Below are 17,558 nucleotides of genomic sequence, written 5' to 3' on the forward strand. Positions count from 1 at the left end.
GTGTTATATATTATTGTATCTGTATCTCTGTTATGGACACAATTCATTGACTAGTATTATGTATTTACTATTACTCTCTGAGAATAAAAATAATAACAGTAAAACCTGAACACAATCATATTTATTATTTATAAGCTGGGAACTGTAGATACTACAGTTTAAAATGAAAGTTCAGAAATTAATGAATGACAAATATCTTAGTCAATGCTAATTTTAAAAAGTATAAGGTCTATGTGATTTGATTAAATTTTTGCTGGTTTGTTTTATTGTTTTTATAAAATCTACCTTCTAAATGTTTAACCGAATTTATTTTTAAGTATATTAATTTAATATATACTTAGACTATTATATAATTGTTTACTACCTAAATTATTTTTATATGTTCTTCAGGTTGTCTGCTAGGGCATTATTAAGTTACTCCACATTTATGGGCAACTCACACTATTGAATTATACAAGGGGGAAAAAAAACATATGAAACAAACAGCTGAGATAATCTTATTTTAAAAAAGGAGACTGTATTTATTTAGGGCAGACTAGACTTTCAAAACTCTGAGTTTTATCAATTGCATTGTCTGCAATTTGTGAAAATCACATTATAACAAAAGCAGGAACAATTTTTTTCAGACAAGTATTGTGCATTGAAAACTTTTTCATGAATGTAAGGGTCAGTTGGTAATCCCCAAACTAAGCAGAGAACAATCTTCATGTATAAATTTAAAATTGTCCCTATGTTACATATATTATTTTACTGCATTCCATATGCACCAATTAAATTGCAAATAACTTGTGCATAACTTTGCAATAATCTCAACATGAAAAAAATGTGGGATTGGGTCTAAATCTTAAGTAACAAGAATGAATTTTAAGGCTAATGAAAATTATTAAAAAGCTGTTAAATGCTAACATTAAAAAAAATCTTACCCAATTTAAAATTATCTAAGTAATCAATCATGCAATACTATTACAAAATGAGTTCTTATCCTTACTACTCCAATAAAACTGATTATTTTTTTACTATCAATGATGCCCTAATTTTCAAATAAAACTGTTATTTGACTTTTTATAGTGCATCTTAATATTGGTTATTCTAATTTTTTGAAAGTATTTCCTGACTTCTGGGATACCATTCTCACCTAGCCCTTCTCTCATTCCTTTTTATAATTTTTTTTAATGTTTATTTATTTTTGAGAGAGAGAGACAGACAGAGCATGAGCGGGGAGGGGCAGAGAGACAGGGAGACACAGAATCCGAAGCAGGCTCCAGGCTCTAAGCTGTCAGCACAGAGCCCGACGTGGGGCTCGAACCCATGAACCATGAGATCATGACCTGAACTGAAGTCAGATGCTTAACCGACTGAGCCACCCAGATGCCCTCTCCCATCCTTTTAATGATTATTTTGAGCTGGTTCATTGTTTCCTTCCCTCACCATAGTCAATAACACAGAAAATGGTCATACAAATTTAATATCACACATTCCAAACTCCAAGTCTTCCCATTACGTTAAGTTGCCATAGTAAACAGTTACCATATCTATCTCCTTCTCTGTCACAGTTGCCGTCGCACTAATACAGGTCATTCATTCACTCAAAACGCAGATAGTGAGCACCAGCTACGTACTGGATACTTCTTAAGTGTTTTAGGCCTATCACTGACCCATGTAGACAAAAATCCTCACACCTCTAGAATTTATATTTTAGCAGGAGAAAAGACGATAAACAATACATAGAATAATAATGGGTAAAATATATTACATAGAAGAGATGGCTTGCCTGTGAATCAGGAATGAATGACAAGGAGTTACAGTTATAAGTTTAGCAGTCAGGATAGGCCACAGTGGGGTGACTGACACTTGAGAAAAGACTTGGAAGATATGAGGAAGTTAATATGGAGATACCTGATGGAAGTGCATTCCAAGCATTAGGAAGAGCATTCCCAGCCACAAGACTGAAGAGTCTCTGATACGCTGAAGAAAAAAATAGAGGTCAATGTTCTTAGAATGGAATGCACAGAAGTGGTCAGGGTTTGGGATTAATTATGTAGGACCTAGAAGGCCATTGCCAAACCTTGAATTTTACTGTGCTGTGAGAATACAATATGGAAAGTCAGAGATGGAGGCAGGTAGACCAATAAGGGAGAATCTTCAAATAATCAAAATGAGTTTCTGTTGCTCAGAGGGAGTCAGCAGTAGAATGTAAAATGCCATCAGATTCTGGATGTATCTTGAACATAGGTTCAAAGGATATGTAATTGTGAGAAAAAAGAAGATCTAAATTATTATTATTAAAAAAGAAAGAAAGAAAGAAAGAAAGAAAGAAAGAAAGAAAGAAAAAAAAAAAAAGAGGTTAGAGTGGGAGAGAGAGCCAAAGCATAAGAGACTCTTAAAAACTGAGAACAAACTGAGGGTTGATGGGGTGGGAGAAAGGGGAGGGGAGGTGATGGGCATTGAAGAGGGCATCTTTTGGGATGAGCACTGGGTGTTGTATGGAAACTAATTTGACAATAAATTTCATATAATAAAAAAAAGATCTATTCAAATGCAAAAATTAAAAAAAAATAATATATTTTTTTTGAGCAACAAGATGGATTCAGTATCAACTCCGATGGAAAACTGCATCTGCAGAAGATTTTAACCAGACTGTGGAGAGACCATACCAGAGCTCAGATTTTGACATGTTGAGTATTAGATAGGTAGGCAGGTGGATATAGAAGTCTGAAGTTCAGGACAAATGTCTGGATAGATGTGATTTAAGATCAGACAAGATCACTTTGAAAGTGAAAGTAGACAGAAAAAGAAAAAGAGAAGAGGAATAAGGCTTGTGCCCAGGGCGTTTCCTCATTATTTTCCACTCAAATTGTTGGGAAACTCCTAACTCTTGTGCATAACTTAAATTCTGATATTATGTAGTATGATACCTCTACTTCTATTATAGTTATTTTTCTACAACTCAAGTATTATTTCACATCTCCCACTCTGAAAGAAGAAAAATACAAAAGTTTTACCTTGATACACAGGTGCTTAAGAATTTGAGCCATAATCGAGCACCTAGGTGGCTCAATCAGTTAAGCGTCCTACTTTAGCTCAGGTCACAATACTGCGGTTCTTGTGTTTGAGGCCCACTGTCAGGCTCTGTGCTGACAGCTCAGAGCCTAGAGCCTCCTTCAGGTTCTGTGTGTGTGTCTCTCTCTCTCTTTGCCTCTCCCCGGCCCGCACTCTGTCCCTGTCTCTGTGTCTCTCAGAAAATGAATAAACATTAAGAAAAAAAGAAGAGGGGTGCCTCGGTGGCTCAGTCAGGTAGGCCTCCGACTCTTGGTTTTGGCTCAGGTCATGATCCCACAATTTCATGAGTCTGAGCCCTGCATCAGACTCTGCTGGAGGCATGGAGCCTGCTTGGGATTCTCTCTCTCTCCTTCCCTCTCTCTCTGACCCTGCCTCATTCACACTGCCTCTGTCTCTCTCAAAAATACATAAACTGGAAAAAAAAAAAACATTAAATAAAGTAAAAAAAAGAATTTGAGCGATACTATTCGATCTTCTTCTTCCTTTTTCATACCATGCCCTATATCTCGGTCATATCACACTGCCCGTCAACCACATCACCAAATGTTTTCCTAATCTTACTTCTTTTTATTCTCTTTGAAATGTTCTTTGTATGGGTTCACACTTCTTAATTATAATTTAAGACTTACCACTCTTATATAGATTTTCCTGATCATGGCATAGAAATGTGTGCTTACCTCCTCTATACTCCTATATTAGTTAGATGCAGTATCTTAGGAAAAAGTTGTATGTCTATGTTCATCACTACCCTGAGGATTTCTTGAAGACAAACTGTACAGCCCATTTTAATCGAAAATAGTGCACTTAATAGAATGCGCATGGACTGAATGAGTAAAAGAATGGCATGGGTCAATAAGAAAACATTAAATTACTTGGGTATGTATCAACAGTCAGTTTTAAAATTGCACATAAATTGGTTACAAATATATCTACTTATTTTGGGTACATGGTGTGATAGAAAATATCACAAATACTTATTACTAGATATGTGTTCATTTTATTGAATACTCCCTTTATACAATATATTTTATTAGATCTCTGTGTAGTGAATCAGCCAAAAGTAATGTGAAGATGTGCTTATGCTGGAAGAATTATTTGATAAAAGATATAACATATAAGAGAAACTGATAGAGTGAAGAACACATTTTTTAAATATCAAAATTAAAAGGAACATAGAGAAATTCAAATTAATGGAAGGATTCAATATAAAAAGCAACATAACATCAGTCTATGTCAACAAGAGTCATTAATATAAAGTTATTTTCATCTAGGCTGTTTCTAAAATGATAAAATGAAATTTATCATTTGAAAAACAATGGCATAAACAATAATTTCTTTCTGACTGGGGATATTGTTTTCAAATTGTTTCTGATTAACCATGGTGGGATCGTTTGAACAGACCAAAACAATCAATTCATTTGACAAGACCTATGAGTACCATACAGTATTGGGAATGCATTCTGATATTCTCAAAATGTAAAAGGATATAATAGTGTTGCAAGGCCTTGAGACGAGTTGTTTCTTGTTTAACATTTTTATGTGCTGTGTCCTACAAAAACATAAAATAATTTATCAAGAAAAAGTGGCAGTGATATATTACACTCAGGGACCACAAGTGCCTTTCAAAATATTTTGGGTTTTTTTTTCCTTTTTTGAGAATTATGACTGAGTTGTTATTGCATCAAATTTATTGCATTGCATAAAGTTAATGTTTGAGTTTTAATAAGTGGCAGAATATTGGTTGATTATTTTTTAGAAGTCTTAGGCAGATCTTATCACTTTCCTTCCTTTCTCTCTATTCTCTCTCTTTCATTGCTCCCTCCTCCTTCCTTCCATGACTCATTTCACCAAATACATACTGAATATATAATTTAGTATGCTGTTGGATAGTTAGATGAGTGAAATAGATAACACCGTCCTGCTTTGGTTAGTTTATAATATGGTGAAAGATAAGGCATAAATATAAATAGCATAAAATAAAGATTTAAAAATAAAATAAATTTAAAACTTAAAATAAGATAAAAGTCATATGGGTAGTTACATAGCAAAGGACACAGGACAAAATATTTAAATTGCTATCAATTTCTGAGAATGGAGAGATCAACGAAGAATTAAATAGCCAGGAAAGTCTACGGAGTGCCTGGGTGGGTCAGTCAGTTAAGCGTCAGACTTTGGCTCAGGGCATGATCTCACCGTCTGTGAGTTCAAGCCCCATGCCAGGCTCTGTGCCAAGAGCTCAGAGCCTGGAGATTGCTTCAAATTCTGTATCTACCTCTCTCTCTGCCCCTTCCCCACTCACGCTCTGTCTCTCTCTGTCAAAAATAAAATAAAAACATTAAAAAATTTTAAATAGTCAAGAAAGTCTTCGTGAATGATGTAAGAATTGTAAAGGCACTTGAATAATCATGGTTTCTGTATGAAAAGAAAGTATATCAGATAAAAAGCGGTTTAGGTATATGTAATCTTAATACAGTGATATTAGGGATTAATAAAGAGGGCTTTACTAAAATTCCTTCATTAGACTGCAGCAATAATTCAAGTATAAAGTGACAGTAGACTTTCTGTAGAGATTAAAAGAAAAGTCAGATTATTCACGGTAAGTAAGTTAATGAAAGGCAACAGGTTTAAACAATTTTGGCTTATGGGTGAGGGCAAAAGTGTCCAATAAAAGTTTTCTTTTCTTTTGTAAGTTAATCAAATCAATTAAGTTTTGAAGAAAGGGAGACAAACTTTATATATTTCAGTTGAAAATAAGATATGTTACAGAAGAATAAAGTAAATAAGAGACCAAGGGTTTTCTTTGTTATTGTTGTGTATATTTTAAAATAGTTCAATAAAATATAGAGTCTAAAACAGCATGCAAAATGGGTATTCCAAAGAAGAAATTAGAGAAAGATTAATCCAGTAAAATATCCCTGCCTAGTATAAAGATGTTTTCCTATTTCATGACATTTTAAAGTTTTATTTAATTACATCTAAGACTTTGAAACTGTGTTTCCTAATTTGGCCTGTCATGTTTTGATGTGCTCTAAATCTATTTATTTGTATGTCCCATTGCCTAAAATATCTAGCACTTAAGTTAACCTAACTTAACTGATCCCTAACATATGCTTAATTGGAGTTGTAGTGTCTAATGTGCTATTGCTTTGGTATTACTGCTTGCAGTTCAATTTTTCTTAACGTTTATTTAATTATTTTGAGACAGATACAGAGAGAATGAGTGGGAGAGAGGCAGAGAGAAAGGGAGGGAGAGAATTCCAAACATTCCTGCAGAGCCTGATGCAGGGCTCAAACTCACAAAATGTGAGATCATGACCTGAGCTAAAATCAAGAGTTGGACATTGAACCTACTGAGCCACCCAGGCACCTCAGCTTGCAATTCAATTAAGTTTATTGGTCATTTAAGTTAATCTCAAAATGAAAAAAATATATATATCACAACAGAAACCAATTTCTAATATATAGGATATACTTCACAACGGTGATTAAGGCAGATTTCTAAAAGCTCAGAGCAGAATCTCAATTGTCAGGAAATTGATGTTCTACTTAGGAAACTAAAGAAGCAAAAACCAGGAACATGTGTATGATCATACAGTATAACTATATACATCTGTAATTATTTTAATCTTCTCTTTAAATATTCATTTGGAAAATTCCAATATGTTTGTCTTTTGTGATCCATTGATAATATATGCTTATGAATGAGGTATATATCCCAAAATATATCTTTTCATATTTTCTTTTTTTAATGTTTACTTATTTATTTTTGAGAGAGAGAGAGAGAGTATAAGTGTGAATGAGTGGAGGAGAGGCAGAAAGAGACAGAGAGAGAGAGAGAGAGAAAGAGAGAGAAAGAGAGAGAGAGAGAGAGAGAGAGAGAGAGAGAGAGAGAGAGAAAATCCCAAGCAAGCTCTGTGCTATGAGTGTGGAGCCAGATGTGGGTGTCAATCCCACAAACCCTGAGATCATGTCCCCAGCTGAAATCGAGAGTTGGAGACTCAACTGACTGAGCCACCCAGGCTCCCCCTATCTCAGATTTTCAAAGTGATTTCAGACAGAAGAATTCTACCTACAGTAGATATATTTGTGACAAAGAAATTTGTCTTAGTTATTTGAATAGTTATTCCCAAGATTCAGATTCCTTTTCCAAACTATTTCTGTGCAAATTGCTTAATAATATATTATGCATCGTTCTTTCCTATAGAGCCTAATATTTTTGAAGGAGATCATCCAAATAAATCCAAACTCAATAATAAAATCCATCCAAAATCCATTGTACCTGTTATTGGTTGTCCAAAAATGTTGTGTTGATAATTCATTAAAATATTGCACTTTGTCCTTCTTTTCATCATATGTTCAGCGAATTTAGTTGGTCTGTAGCATAATGAATACCTGTTTTTTTTCTATATGTATTTTATGTAATGTAAACATTTCACAAACTTTGCTATTGTGCATTAACTTGCAGCTACACTTGATGTCCACTAAGTAAAACACTTGATGCTAAATTTCAAGAGACATAGTGATCCTTTTTCACAAATCTTCTCTTAGATTCCTTTAATAAAGTCATATTCAGTATTTTTATGAAAAAATATAAAAAGTATTCTACCATATATTTTTGATACCCAAATATTTTCCATTACTTGAAAAGTTAAATTTTTTTAATTTAAATATATACAGATAAAATAGCAGTAATTGGCTGAGACTTTTAAGCAATTTTAAACTCATTTAATCATACTATATTCTATATATCCTCATTAGAAAGGTACTCAATAAAACAATTATCAATATAATATTCCATCTATGACTTACAACTTAATACCTAATCAGAAGTTGGAGTGTTGATTTTCTAAACAATAAAAAACGAAACATTTCATTATTACTTACAAAACTATTTTTTTCTCTGAAATGAATACTCTATTGTATTATTAATACAAAAATCTGTATTAAGATTTTTGACACTGAAATATAAGGCTTACTCCTGCTACCAGTCCAAGTCCCAAGTCCCTATCATGCTCTTAGAAAACTGGTAGCCATTGGGGTGCCTGGGTGGATCAGTTGGTTGAGCTTCCAACTTCGGCTCAGGTCATGATCTTACGGTTTGTAAGTTCAAGCCCCGCGCCGGTCTCTGTGCTGACAGCTCAGAGCCTGGAGCCTGCTTCGGATTCTGTCTCCTTCTCTCTGCCCCTCCCCACTTCTGCTCTGTTTCTCTGTCTCTCAAAAATAAATAAATGTAAATAAGAAAAAAAAAAAAAGAAAGAAAGCTGGTAGCCAAGCAGATATTTATCCCAATATGATTAGATGATTTTTTTCTCTGAAGGAATTGTCAAAGGAAAAAAAAAAAAAAAAAAAATTTAAACTGATCTTTAGAAATCTCCAAATAAAATCTCACTCCATGTTGGGTCCTCTTTTATGGACCAAATATTTATGTCGCCCCCAAATTTATATGTAAAAACCCCAATCCCCTGGATGGCTATATTCAGAGATGAGGAAGTAATTAAGGTTGAATAAAATAAAGGTGGGTCTTTATCCAATAGAATTAGTATCATTATAAAAAAAAGACACCAGAGAGCGCTCTTTCTCTCTCTCCACAGGTGTGCAGTAGGGAGAGGCCATGTGAGGACATCGCAAAAAGGAACCATCTGCAAGTGTAGAAGAAAGTTTACACCAGAAATCAAATCAGTAAAATCTTGATCTTGAACTTACACCTTCCAGAACTCTGAGAAAATACATTTCTGTCATTTGAGCCATCCAGTTTATTGGAGCTTTTTATGGCAGCCTGAGCTGCCTAATATATCCATTCTCTAAAGGTATGCTACCCTGTTTGAGAATCCATGGTACATGGGAAAAGAAAACAAAAAACAAAAACAAAGTAACAAAAAAATACATCTGTGTGTGTGTGTTTTTTTTTTAGGCATCCTCTGTAAATGCAAATCAGGATTCACCAGCCATGTGAAAGATCCTCTGAAATGAAAGACACTAAAGGAACCTATAAAAATAATGTTACAGAAAGAGAGCAATGTAGGGGACAAAAATGAAAACATAATATAAAAATTAAATAATAATTGCTATCTTCAGAGAGATAAAAAGATGAGATATAAATGGTACAATAAGAAACATGCAACAAATAAGAGAAATGCACTTGGAACTTAAAAAAACATAATAAAATTAATGTAAAAATGGAAAGATTGGAAGGTAAATTTCAGGTGACACCCAAGGTAAAACAAAAAGACAAACATCTAAAAATTAAGAAAACTATGTAAGAATGTTTGAGAATGATCATCTGAGTAATAGGCAAAGAAGTAGAAAAAGTAGAAGGAAGGAGAAGGGGATGTGGAGGGGGAAGGAAGAGAAAACCCTCGAAATTGGAGAGGAGAACATTACGTTAGGAGTAATAAAAGAAAATTTCCAAAATTAAGAGAGAAGCCTTTACACAACAAATTACAAACTTGTATGCAGCTTCCTGAATGGCTAATAAAAAATAAGCCATCGCTTCATGAAATTTTCAACACCCCTGAGTAGAGTGCAGAGTATAAACAGAGAGAAAGCAAGAGAGAGAGAGAGAGCCTACACAAATGTATCAAGCATCAAAATCCCATTAACTTTCATATAACTAAGACAACTGAGACAGTGCGTTAATTCCCTCATTCTTCTGAGGAAAAATGATTCCTAAAATAGTATTCTAATTCCAACCAAAATGTCATTTGAGAAACGGAAAAATTAACCTTTGAAGTGATTACTTTCAAAATATTTACCTGTTTTGCATGCTTTCTTGGGAAGCACAGGAAGGTATTTTTGCTCAAACTAAGAGAATGAACTAAGAAAAAGGAGAATAGGGAGTTTAAGAAACAGGTCAATTGCAGAGGAGAGGCAGACATAGTTCTTGGTATGACAGTGAGAGAAAATGCTGCAACTGCCATTTCCATGGCAAGTGTGGTAGTCCATACTTGAGTAGAGAAAGGGTGGGTTCCAGGAGAGTTATATATAATGGTGAGCTGGTGAATGTTGGTCAACCAGCATTCAAGAAAAATAAAGAAAAGTCCCATCCTGTAGCATTTGCTATTTTTTCTGTTGTAAATACTCCTACCAGGGTTGAAAACGTGACATGACTGACCACTGATCTGGGAAGAGATTCACACGATCAATTCTCAAGAACTGGTTCACAACAGCTTCAGTACACTGCTTGTATTCACAGAAAAAAATAATGCTGAGCAAATAATTTATCTTGTGTCCTGGATAGTTAAATAAAGTGTTTTATATTCCATCAGACTATTTGAAAATTAATTAATTATGGACATATAGGAAACTAAACAAAAGGGAAAATAGGGCAGCTGCAATCTCCAGGAAGGCCAACAAATATATTAACAACCCAAGGGAGGAAATGAAATATAGTTATTGATTTAAACAAAAACTGTGACGATTGTGTAAGTGGGAATGCAAAAAGAAAGTTAAGACTGAAGAATGTAAATATTTTAAATCTTTATCTTTCTAGTCAAAAATCAATGGATAATACGTAAAATAAAAAATAATGGAAATATTTAAAAACATAAAAAGGCATTATAAGAAACAGCCCAAATAATGAGAAGTAGTCAACTCTAGGGAATAAAAGGCAGGACAAGAAATGTGTTTCTCTCTTATAATCCTGTGGTGCGGTTTGTTTGAGCTTTTAATCTACGTATATACATGATGAAATTAAACTTAAATTTAAAATTGGATAAACACCACTCTATCTTGTGTTTTAAAAATATGACTCTGCTCTGTGTTAAATAATGTTCTTTCACTTCAAAGTATTAATCCGATTCGTTTTAATGTATAAAAATATGGAATCAAGAATTTAATAGAGGTGGCCATGTTCCTTAATACTAGTGAAATGATACTGTCTAATACATTCCTAATATGATGATAATACTATGCAGACTTTCTCTGCAGTACTTTTGTAACATCTGGCCCTGTCTGTTCCAACTGTTACTGATCTGTAGCTGGGGAAACAGTCTCCAGTTGAATGGCCAATGCTAATTTTGCCTTTCTGCCTTCTCTTGACTCCTGCTCTCACTCCCTTTCCTTTCAATGGGTAAGTAGAGTTCTTCTAGATTTCTAGCTATTTTCTACTCTGTTTTTTTAAGAAGGAAATTTATAAATTGTCTCTCAATGTCATTCTTATTTGGGCTCTTTGGCAATTTATCCAGTATAATTCCTTTAATTGTGAGCATTTGAAACTCATTTTTTGCTAGTTTCCTGATCCAGTACATTTTATATATATATATATATATATATATATATATATATATATATATATATATATAATTTTTTAATGTTTATTTTTGAGAGAGAGAGGGAGAGAGTGTGAGTGGGGGTGGGGTAAGGGCAGAGAAGGACTGAGACAGAATTTGAAGCAGGCTTCAGTCTCTGAACTGGCAGCACAGAGCTGGCCTCAGGGCTCGAACCCACGAACTGTGAGATCATGACCTGGGCCTAATTTGGAGGCTTAACCCCACTGACTCACCCAGGTACCCCTGTTTTTTAATATTTCTTTGTACATTTCAATTAGTAACTGAGAATAGTTTTGGGAATGAAGGGACAGTTATTCTATCATAATTTCTGTTGCTTTTACATTGATTCATAATGAAATAGAAAAACCAACAAATTAAAAAAATAATAAAATAAAATATTCAAATAAAAATCTTTTGTCTCTACAAGCCATATATTATAATAATGTGAATTACTTTGTGACTAAATTAAAACCATATTTTAGTACCCTAGTCTATAGTAGACAAGAAATGTTGGCTTATATTTTGATACAGTAAAAATTGTGTCTCAAGAAAACCTGCAACAATAAAGCAAAATCACTTGATAGTCTTTCTTTCCTATAATTTTACTTGTGTACAACTTTATTGCCCTTTTTAATATTGACTGTGTGCCATAGATAACATTATCTTTTATTTATACTCAATTTATTCCATAATTCTTATGATTTTACATATTTTCACTTATTTATGAGCAAATTGTATTTTTTCTTTTTAAGAAAGTCACTTTCAATGCCATATTTCGTTAATATGTTCATCTAATCCCCTAATATTTTAATCATATGCCATTTTGGTTATAATATATAGGTTAAACATTTGACATAACATTTTATATTTGAAAGTTTCAGGGAAAAAATCTTTTACATAAATTGTTAAAAATTCAGCAAAATTCATCTTTAAAAAATACTGATATCATAGAAGTTAAGTTGATTTATTCATTTATCAACAAACATCACTCAAGTAGCTCCAATATGCCTATATCATTCCAGGAATTTGCAATAGAGTAGTGAACGAAATAGGTAAAGGCCTTATTCTCAGTAAGCTCACAGTTAATACTGTATTGATAAAACATATGTATCATATTTGGGTTGCATTAATGTACCTTAAATTATTTTTTCCCATTTATCCCACTTAAAAAAAATAGTTGATTTGTAATTCTGTGAGGTCTCACTAATTATAAAGTTTTGTTTGTAGCTCAATGCTAAGAACTACTCAACCTGTCTAATATTAATTATCACTTGAGGTAATGTAATTCAGACATGTTTACTTTTCAGTATATGACAATTGGCATTGGTTTCAGTGTTCTAGTTAACTCAGAGGACATTTATTATATATTTTACTTCATTGGATGAATCCCAGTTATGTCTAATATACATAATGTAAAAGAAAGTTTAACCCAGGGGGATTTTTTTTAATTACTTTAGCCTCCTACACAGTGTGACCAATGGCATTCTGCAATAACTATATTTTTTTTAAACCTGGACCTCAATTATAAAAAAGAACATTTGACAAAGTCAAGATTTATATTTGCCATAGATATTATTCAAGATTTTAAGAAAATAAATCAGGGATTTCAAGGAAGTTCTAACTTCGTTATTGTTACATAGCACAATGGTTTACTGCGTGATGCACAAATTTGGCTAAATTTATCTAGAACTATGTATTTTGCCAAAATAATGACATGATATCTGAGCAGCTGTCTATGTTCTATAGGGAACTTTTCCCTGTGGACGTAAATTGTTGCTTCATATTATATGTAACATATAAATAAATGTAATAGGAGTCACAATGACTTAGTAGCCAGCAGAACACAAAAAGGTGCTAGATCTGATATCAGAAATATAGTTCCACTGACCTTGCCCAGTAACTCAGCTTGAGTTGTCATAGAATTTATGGAATGAGATGCCTGGTTAAAAAATCTCTGAAGTAATCATGATTGACTCTAAGAGTCTAAGATTATATATTACAGATAGACCTGGATATACATATGACTAAAGCATTAGGAGTATAATCTGAAATAGCAATGTCTCTTCTAAGATTTTAATTAAAGTATCAAAAGTTATAGTTGTCAGAACTGAACTTCTCCATGCCTTGGGAGCAATATAATGTTGTAGGTAAAAGAAAATATCTCTGGAATTAGATGTTTATTTATTAGCTAGCACAATCCGGCTGATGTCAATAACTACATCATAGGGTTGCTGTATTGTTTGAATGAGTTAATACATGCAGAGGCCATTGAACTATACCTGGCACACAATAAGCACGAATAAATGCTAGCTCAGGTTTTATTTCCACCAACATCGTTGTTAAATAAAGCTTCAGAAAGTCCTTGCAAAATTGTACATTTTTTAGACATTTAATGTATTCTCACAACTGACAGATTACAACTCTGTTAACCATGAGGTAGAATCTGCCTTCTTATCTACAAAAATATTGTTTACTTATTTACAATAATTGAAATAAGAAGATGTGATAGCTTTGTTATATGGAACGTCTTTCCTGAGTAATAAGTTTGGTTTATAATTGTTACCACCAATTGTTACTATAATTGTATATACTATACACATATATATGCAGATTCACATATCAAAACTGAGTGATTCAAGGTCTTTAAGATGTGTGGACTTTTCTGTATTCTTATCATACTTCAATAAAACTTTTGCTCAAAAACTGTTCTTTTCTTACTAAAATACAGTATAAACTCAACATTAATAGAAATTGTAAAGCCCTGATGGAAAGCAGGTATAGCAGTAAGAGGTAGAGAAGATCATTTCTTTCATAGAACAAAATAAATTGAGTTTTGTATATGTTAATTCTCAAGTGAAAAATGTCAGTGGCAGTGAAATTTGCATGCCATTACCTCAGCCTTCAGATAGTAAAATCTCTGGAGAATTATATATTTAAGTGCTTTCTTGCAGGGCTACATTCTATGTGGCAATCCCGGAGGGCCATTCACTTTTCTTAAGTACATGCTCTTCATTTTCATGGTAGAACATCCTGTGAAAAATGCTCATGTGGAAATAGAATGGATATACGTATAACATGTGGTAGAAATATGAATATAGTTAGCCCTGGTTCTGAGTTATTTACGTACATGTCCTAAAAAGACTTTTCTCAGGAAAAAATTGTGTGGATTTTTATGTGAGTTTTTAACCATACAGATTCTTATATTTATGTAACTGTGTTGAAGGAAAATATCTTGTTAATGTAGGTTTATATATAATATATATAGTTATGTAGGTTTATATGTTATTAACAAATAATAGACCATAAAACAGAATATATAATATAGCATATTATATACATAATATTTAATCCTGTAATGGGCATATTAAATTCAGAAATACAATACACACAGCCACAACCTACATACCCCTATAATAATTAATGTCTAAAAGAAGGAAATCATGATATGTCTTGAAATATTAAGGTTTTATTACTTAAAACTCGTTAAAATCTAAGATACTAATGTTCTATTGTACTTTGTACATCATTCTGTCAAGTGACTATCATGTAGTCAGCTCACAAGAATGATGAGAGAAATAGAAATGTTCTTTTTCATAATATATGTATTATATCATTAATTCTACACCACAGGTGTTATATATATCAACTCTTTTCAGTACAATAGAAGCTATAGGTGCTTTTATTTTTGTAGGTGCCTTTTGGTCAAGATATAAATTCAAACAAAGTTATACAAATTAGAGTAACAAATTGGTTAATTGCTTTGGTTTTGCTCTAATATTAATCCATCCAATTCAAATCAGATAATTCTATTTTTTCCCAAACAATATTATCTGTCTAATGTTAATTTTCCTAAAGCAGTTCAACTAATAGTGTAATAGCTAGATACACAGTTTCACAGGGAAGCTAAATACAATTTTACATTTGTATGATATCTTTATGTACACAAACTCATTTAATATTATCATGTCTACTTACAACAATGCTGGCATGAATATCTGTCGGGCGAAAAGTGAACTTATATGGTGAAGCTATTGTAAAAAGTGTGACTACGTAGAGGATGGAGAAACTTATTTTCCTGGAAAATTCTTTTCCTAGTTGGTAACCAAAAAGCACATAGCGTTCAGATGAAGTTAGATTTTTATTCTTCAAGGACCATGCACTGGGGCGCCTGGGTGGCGCAGTCGGTTAAACGTCCGACTTCAGCCAGGTCACGATCTCGCGGTCCGTGAGTTCGAGCCCCGCGTCAGGCTCTGGGCTGATGGCTCGGAGCCTGGAGCCTGTTTCCGATTCTGTGTCTCCCTCTCTCTCTGCCCCTCCCCCGTTCATGCTCTGTCTCTCTCTGTCCCAAAAATAAATAAAAAACGTTGAAAAAAAAAATTAAAAAAAAAAAAAAAAAAAAAAAAAAAAAAGGACCATGCACTAACAATTTGACCTTGATCAAGTAGACATTGTTCCCAATGTCAGTTTTGCCACTGACTACCCATGTGCCTTGATGTTTAGAAATTGAGTTTCTTCAACAAAAAGTGGAATAAAATATATAACTTTCAATATTGTAGAGATTGTGAATTATAATAAAATATTTAGCTCACTATGATGTATTTACCAATAATTATAAATCTCGTTATTTCTCTTGAAGTTATCTAAGGGTATATATAATGAATAGTATATACATAGCTTTCACTAATACATCTTTTAAGAATTATCATGTCAGAGAGTGGATAAAGGAAAAAAAAATATAGTTCCAATTTCATGTGTTTATGTAGATAATAGTATGTTAGGAAAAACAGACAACAAATATGTAAAGAAACCAATAATTATATACTTTGAACAAATGTTAAGTACTGTGGACGTAACAAGCAAGACTCCTGATGGACATAAATTAGTCAGAGTGGGCAATAGCCTTTGATCAGATCATCAAGACTTCTAAGTTATTAACATTGAAGTAGTTATAAAGACAGAAAGCCACCCATGCAAAAAAAAAAAAAAAAGACAATATTTTGTCCAGAATATAGAGAAATTGGAACCCTCATGCACTATTGGAGGGAAAGTAAAACAGTGTAGCAACTATAGAAAACAGTATAGTGATTCCTCAAAAAGCTAAAATAGAATTACCATGTGGTCCAGAAATTCCACTTCTAGGTATCCAAAAGAATATCCCAAAGTATTAAAAGTAGGAACTGCAGAAGATGTTTGCATACCCATGTTCATGGAAGCATTATTCCGAAAAGTCAAAAAATGGAATCAATCCAATTGATCATGGATGATGAATGGATAAAATATGGTATATACATACAATGAAATATCATTCAGCCTTTAAGAAAGAGGGAAATTCTGGTACATGCTACAACATGGATGAACCTGGAAGACATTATGTGAATTATAATAATTCAGTCACAAGATAAGGTAAATATGATTCCATTTGTATGAAGCTTTTAGAGTAGTCAAATTCATGGAAACAGAAAGAAGTGTGGTCGCCAGGACTGGAGGCATGGGGAAATGAGAACTTGTTCTTTAATGGGATAGAATTTCAGTCTTACAACATGAAAAAGTTCTGAAGATCTGTTTGCTAAAATTGTGTGAATTATACCTTTAAAAATGGTTCAGGTGCTAAATTTTATGTGTGTATTTTACCATAGCTTTAAGAAAAAGTGTCATGATGATCATGTTTAAAACAGAACAGCATTAGTCAATATGTAGAAGGGTTGGTTGAAAACAAAATAACTTGGTATTTTCTAGAAACTAACATCCCGAAGTTTAAGGAGCTTGAATTGTTAAAGATTGTCCAAGGTTTTGTGGGCCATTGTTAAGAGTTTTAATGTCATGTAATGTAAAATAAGAATGTATTGAAGTGTTTCAGATCAAGCAACAAGTTGAAAAGATGTCATTTGTTTCTTACTGGCATCTTAACTAGCACAAACTGCTGCTAGATATTTGAAGATGGTCTATTTTTTTGATATGCAAATATTAAGTATCAAGTGTAGAACTGCAGAAAATACATCATGAGTTTAATGAAAATAAGGATGATCTCCATTGGCTATATTTATAGGGTTTAAAAGGAGACCAAATAGATCTATCTATACCTATATCTATATCATCCATATCTATATTTACCTATATCAATATCTATGTATCTATATATCTATATCTATATATACATCTATATATGTATGTATCTTCACATATCTCCTCATCACCACCATCCTTCACTCTATTCTAGGGCAGGCTTTGTTA

Source organism: Panthera pardus, unplaced genomic scaffold (assembly GCF_024362965.1).
Source record: "Panthera pardus isolate Hobbes unplaced genomic scaffold, ASM2436296v1 HiC_scaffold_13, whole genome shotgun sequence".
Taxonomy (NCBI): domain Eukaryota; kingdom Metazoa; phylum Chordata; class Mammalia; order Carnivora; family Felidae; genus Panthera; species Panthera pardus.